Source organism: Phoca vitulina, unplaced genomic scaffold (assembly GCF_004348235.1).
Source record: "Phoca vitulina isolate PV1807 unplaced genomic scaffold, GSC_HSeal_1.0 scaffold26, whole genome shotgun sequence".
In the NCBI taxonomy this organism is placed as follows: Eukaryota; Metazoa; Chordata; class Mammalia; order Carnivora; family Phocidae; genus Phoca; species Phoca vitulina.
The window spans coordinates 9,685,882-9,692,427 of NW_022589729.1; the positions used below are offsets into that span (position 1 = coordinate 9,685,882).

General features: G+C 36.8%; 1 protein-coding gene across 1 annotated transcript in view; it reads left to right on the forward strand.

Moving 5' to 3' along the window:
* USH2A (usherin) overlaps positions 1–6,546 on the forward strand; it is a 682,897-nt gene that overhangs the window by 439,284 nt on the left and 237,067 nt on the right. The window lies entirely within an intron of this gene.

A 6,546-nucleotide genomic window follows, 5' to 3' on the forward strand; every position in this document is an offset into this window, starting at 1 on the left:
GAGACTTTTCTAGTTTTTCATGAAGGAGTTATGTTTACATATATATGTCTTGACTAGGTTATACATAGAAAATAAATATATGACTGTAATACTTCGTTTTATACAAATTACTTCTATAAAAGCATATATATGGAAGTATAATTTTTTTTAGAAAAGTTTGAAATTAAATCAAGCTCTATGGAGTGAATGAGGACACTGTATCTTTGAGCAATGAGGAAGGGTTTTTAGGGTTAATCTTGTCAAGTCTTTTAATCAGAGGCTCCTTAGTGGATGTGGCTCAGTTGGCCAATTGCCATTCTGGCTCTATATCCAATGAGGACCTGAATGACTTTCAAAAGGCTAGATATTAATCAGAAGACATGGTATTTGAAACAATATCAATTATATATTAAATAGATTCTTTTATTTCTCTAATACCCTTAATTATATTATTTTAGTGAGGATAAGACATCAAATGAGATAGAATCAGAACTATTTACCTTCCTTAAAGCTTCCTTTATTTTTTAAAAAGGCCATTATGAACAATAATATATGATACTTCGTTCTTTTCTCCCAATTTGTAATTACTCCCTGGGAGCAAGTTAGGTACTTTACAAGGGCACATCCAGTCCTTTTGGTCTCTTGGGTACCATTTAGTAAATTATCAGCACAGTGCAGTAAACGACACCCAAGACCCAGAAAGCATTAATGCACTACTCAATGCACCTACACCCCATGTAGGGGGAACATCACACACACTCTGGGGAATCTAACAACATAGTCACCAACTGTATACAGATTTATGAACTAAAGAGCTCACCCTCAAAGTAGATTTTTAAAGAAACATTTTTTTTAAAAGCAACTGAAAATAGACTTTTAATTCTCCTCCTTGGATATAGCTTGTTTGAAGGCACTCAGGAAAGGTTAACTAAAAATAATTATTCAGACCACTGCAGAGGTGGTGGCTCCTTAGAATGCCACCTTGAAAGAGGAGGGACATGGACTCCTTTTTTGGCCCCCCCAATTTCTATTCCCACAGAGAGAGGGCAACACTTGGATTTCCTCAGTGGTGATTCTTCTCCACTAGAGGCCATGAACTTTTATCTACAGGCAGGAAGTTATCACATAAATAAAGTATAAAACATTGCAAAGTACCAGTTAGCATAGCATTCTTTGTTGAGCAAACTTCTTCTGCCTTATCTTACTACAAAACAAGTCTTGCAGACTCTATGTGGTTAGAATTTTCATGCACGCAGACATTGCCTTCTTTGTGATTTGTAGGGCCTGGGTTTGAAGTGAATAATATTAACACTTCATCTTGTTTAAGAATTGGTAACATGACTGTATAGCTGGTATTAACCCAAGAAACCCAGCCATCATTTTTATGTAAATCCTTTCTGTGAAACCAATGACTTCTTTCTTCTTCCGCTTCATGTGCACACTGCAAAGTCATATACATTATGAAAGAGCCAAAGGCTGGCCATTTGCCCCCGTAGGTTAAGTCACCAGTGCTTGCTTACCCCTGAGACATAATGGCAGTGCACTCTATATTTTGGGTGTCAGTGGAGATGGATGCCATCTCTGGAAGGATGTGCAATTGAGTTGACAAAGAGTGAGTGATTGGCATTGGGCACAAGCAGTTTTTTTCTGTCAGGGCTTCAAAGCATTGCTTATGAAACCACCCATGATGACAGCTCCATGCCAGATTTGCACTTGATCCTGACCAGCACCGCCCATTTGCCCAAGTGCAATTTCTAATGTAAAAATTCTACATATCATCTTACAGAATAAAACAGAGAAGTCACCTCATGCCCACATTTAAATTTCATACCATCAATAGGCACCTTTCTGCATCAGCCAAAGCCTCTCAAAACTTCCTGGTGCCAAAAAAGGTCACCAAGTGCAATATTTTTAGTGTGATACAGTAAGACTGTGATTTTCGTCAAGCTTGTGACATGGCTGAAACCAGAAAGAGATACCTAGGCAGGAAATGAACTGTACACAGAGAAACAAATGCTCTGAGTGCAAAGAGAAGTTCTCATGGACAGAGAAAAGGGTTGTGAAGAATCTTAATAGATTTTTTTTCAAATAATTTGTCATTTATATCAGAGTGCCACCAATACCCAGTTCCATGCATTTTTAAAAATCTAGTGTGCTGATGCCAAATAATAATAATGCACATTTCCTATGAATATTTTAAATCCTGTTAAACGTGTGTTAATAAAAGATGTTTGTTCCAGCCAACTTGGTCAGTGTAGTGTTCGACTGTTTGCTACCAGATAAATACAAACAACTCATGGTTCTTGTTTTATGTGTGTGTGTGTGTGTGTGTGTGTGTGTTTGTGTGTGTGTGTGTGTGTGTATGTTTTGTTTGTTTTTGGTTTTTGGTTTTGGGATGCTGCTGGCAGTCCAAGCACCTGGCATATCTGCAGTTTGCAAAAATACATTAAGATTCTGTTAGACTTGGATGCATATGATTGATAACATGAAGACACTTGCCAAAGCACTGAAATTTTTGGATATTTTTTAACCTGAAATAACCATCACTCCTGATTATATTATTGTTCCCTTTCTCTTGTGTGCTCACAATTGTTTTCTGTGCAGTATATGCATATAGAAATTGTAGTTGGCTGGAAGGGTAAGTTTCCTGTAACTTTAGCATGTGGACATGTACTTTGGCCTACTAAAATCCTGCCCTGTGGAAAATACGAGAAACCCACTTTTCTTTAAAAATGTGGATTCCCTAGACCACCAAAAGTCAGCTAATCTGTTTTTCTCAAAGTTTTTCAGGTAACAAGATTGAAATATGGAATATCTTTATTTCAGTCATTTTAACAACAAACATTTATGGTATACACAGGCAATTAGATGAACCTAATGAAAATGAGATTGTTTTCTAAAAATTACTTCTCTCCTTCCAAAACAAAACAAAAACTCAAATTGGTTCTGGAGTGGGCCATTGAGTTATATATTTTTAAAAGACTTTAAAAATTTGATCATTTTACTAAATTTGAAGCTAAAGACTCAACATTTGTATTTTTAACCACTAATCGAAGAGGCATTATTAAACAAAATTTGTGGGATTTAAACAGTTTATTCTGTAGATTTACTTAGGCAACTTTTCATGAGCTCATCATTTTGCTAACAGACTGATTGTGAGTTTTGCCTGGAGTATGCTAGAACATAGGACTATGTATCCTATCACTTATACAGTGGAATTTTAAGTATTCTTTACATACTTTATATATTCATTATATTGGACCTTGTTGTTATTTTTCCCATACTTAACAATTACACTGTGAACAAGGGATGAAGCAATGAGGGATACTATTCTAGTATCTGGATCCTGCTTTACTGTTTCTGTCAGCATTTTTTAGTTTCCTCTCCCCAACCCCTCATTCATCTCTGAGATTCTCACAGCAGGTTACAAAGGAACAGAGGTTCTTTTGAAGTGAGACAGAGAGACATTGCAATGTTCATGGACATCTCTATCTAACAGAACACATTTCTTCCTCATTTGTTGTCTGGCAAAATCTGCTCATTTATCAAGCCTCTGCTCAAATGTCACCTCCTCTGTGAAGCCTTCCCTCCTCCTTGCTACCGTAGAATTGTGATTTGTATTGTGCTCCATCAATAGCCGCTTCTGAACTGTGACTTCTCAGGACCTAAGTCTCTGACTCATTTATCTTTGTACCATAGCCTCCCCTTATCTGCCATTTTGCTTTCTTTTATTATGAGTTATGGCTGTTAATCTCTTACTGTGCTTAATTTATAAACTATCATAGGTATATATGTATAGGAAAAACATAGTATGTATAGGGCTCAATAATATCTACAGTTTCAGGCATCCACTGGGGGTCTTGAAATGTATCCCTGCAAATATGGGGGGATGACTGCATATTCAGTGCCTGGTGGAGGATCCGATATAGAGTAGGTGCCCAAAAATTGTGAGTTGAAGTATTGATTAAGAAGACTTTTGTATAAGCAAACCCATGAAAACTCAACCAAGCAAACCTTATCTGGGTACCTGTCCTGTCCCAGGGATTGAAAGAGACATCAAAATTACAAGGATGATGAAGACACTGTTCTTTCCTTGAGGCACCCATTATCTAGCGATGGGGACATAGAGTGAAACCATAGTTAGAGTATAGAGAACTAAGGCTTCTGTGAGAGCAAGCCCAGAGGCCGAGCATTTCCCTCAACATGGGATGTCAGGCAAGCCTTCCCTGAGGAGAAGACCAAGAGAAGGAATAGGGAATGATTTATATTTGGAGTTCACTTTAATATCACATTTCAAATTTACTTCCTCACAATTGGCCCAGAAGAGGGCAGAAGAAGCAATTGCTGTTGGGTTGTCTGCTGACGCAGGAGGCCCGGGGGTGGCTTGCAGGGTGTTCTGCCAGTGTTTTCAGCCTCTGTCTGAGATAAGGCGGGTGAGGATGAGAGGCAAATGTGAGAAGGAAATCCCAAAAGCAATCCTCATTCTCTGCGTTGGTCAGAGGCAGACTGCTGCCTGTCCCTTTGACTCAACATTGACTGTCTTGACTAGGATAATGAATGTTCTAATTAGGCAGGCGTCTGCTAGCCCAAAATCATGTCTATTTCAAAATGAAGCAGGGAAGGATATATAGGAAGAGAATTCCAGAAGGAAAACACTTTTTTTCTTATTCTCAAAACCTATACTCTGAGTCTTGTGACAGGGAGAAGTAAAACTGTGGTATGAAATTCGATTAATTGATCAAGATAATTCTAGAGCAGGATTTTCTACATCATTTAATAAATATATTTGTGCTCTTAGGAGTATTTAAGTTTTGAAATTAATATTGCATGGCCAACATCTTTTTATTAGTGTGCTTTAGAATTTGAAGTCTCAATCTGCACCTTAAAAATGTTCTCTGTGAGAGAAAAAGAGGAACATTTTAAAATTAGAGTGGAGCATATTTGCATCAGTAGATTTTATTTTATTTAATGGAGAAATATGAACTATAGGTTTCAGTAGTCCTGCACAATTATTTTGCTTTCTTCATTCTAAAGAGGCTTCCTAATTGTTTTAAATACTAATTTCTGAATGCTGATATATTTATCCTTTCACACAGTGATTATAGGTATCTTATTTTATCCATAACAGAAGATCCATGATGAAAAGTAAATTATTTCATCTGCTGATTTAGAGAGCAAAATGGCTCTGTATGCATATCACTACATAGTTTGTATTCTGGTGCATGGATCCCACCCCCCAAATTCTTGTATTTCCAGAATTAATAAAAGCAAATACTTATTATTTTTTTTACATTCTTATTTTTATATCCTAAGATCCAAAGCTAAAAGCAACCAACAGAAACTCCTTTGAAAGGATGGATTGATTAATGAAATGTTCTATCCACCTGGCCTCAAATTCCCCTCTGAGCTCTTGGATCTCTTTTGGCCATGTAAGGCATACTGTTTTTCCAAATTGGGAACTTCCAGTTCTTTCAGGACATTTTTTATGCTTCAATGAATTCTCACATCGACACTTTTAATTTTCTGTCCCAAACTTTCAAGGAAGACTCCATAACCATTCACCATACAATATGCCCCAGTTCTAGAAGTCAAAGCATTCTTCCTAAACTATATTCTGCTCTCTCGTGGGAAAAACGGAGAAAAAGAGTTTCCCAGTATTGGTTCCCCTACTGGCAGATTATCAAATAGTATCCTTTCAATTTCACCAAGCTTCTAGTCTTCAAAACCTCCTTTTATTAGACAACGATGTGATCCAGTGTTACACAGTCCATTTCCTATTTTATCAGTTGTCAAGAAGCTGCACGTTCATTTTTGTGCAAAACAGAGTACACATTTTTAATATTTGCTTTGGGATACAACTATCGTACCCTCTTCATCATCACAAGATTAATATTTCTTTACCTTTATTTTATTGGTCCTATTTCATTTAAGTCTTTTATCATGAGGTGTCAAAAATCCTTTTTGGGGAGTAGTTGAGGTATAAAATACATTGATAAAAGAATTCATGATTAAAGAGAAGATAGAATCCATCACTCTTCTGCTAACATACCAGTAGCAAACATCGAAAGGCTACATTAACAATTAGCATGTACTATATTGCTATATATATAATTATACATCCATCTATTTGCCACCTTGATTTTGAATACATTGGCAAATTTAAGGGATATTCATGTGTGGAGTTAATATTACTGAACAGAGCTTTTGAACTGAGTTTTTAATTAGAATGATAAAAAGTTGCTTTAGGGCAGTAATGAGAACATCACAGGAAAACTGAGCAATCGTGGGTAACTCTAATAGCAAACAAGTGTAGAAGACGTGAGAAAACCACTGGAAGTTACATCCACACTGAAGGTGGGAGTCATTCAGACTGTTTATTCCTACGCACACACACACACGCGTGCGTACATGTGTGCACACACCCTTCCCAATACGCACACCTGACTATGAAAATAAATAAGCAGACCCCTCCACTAACGATTTTATTACTCTATTTTAGGCTGGGGCTGAACTTTTGAAGCTGATGAGCAAAATAGTTTCCCATAAAAGATAACTTCATTTGCCAAA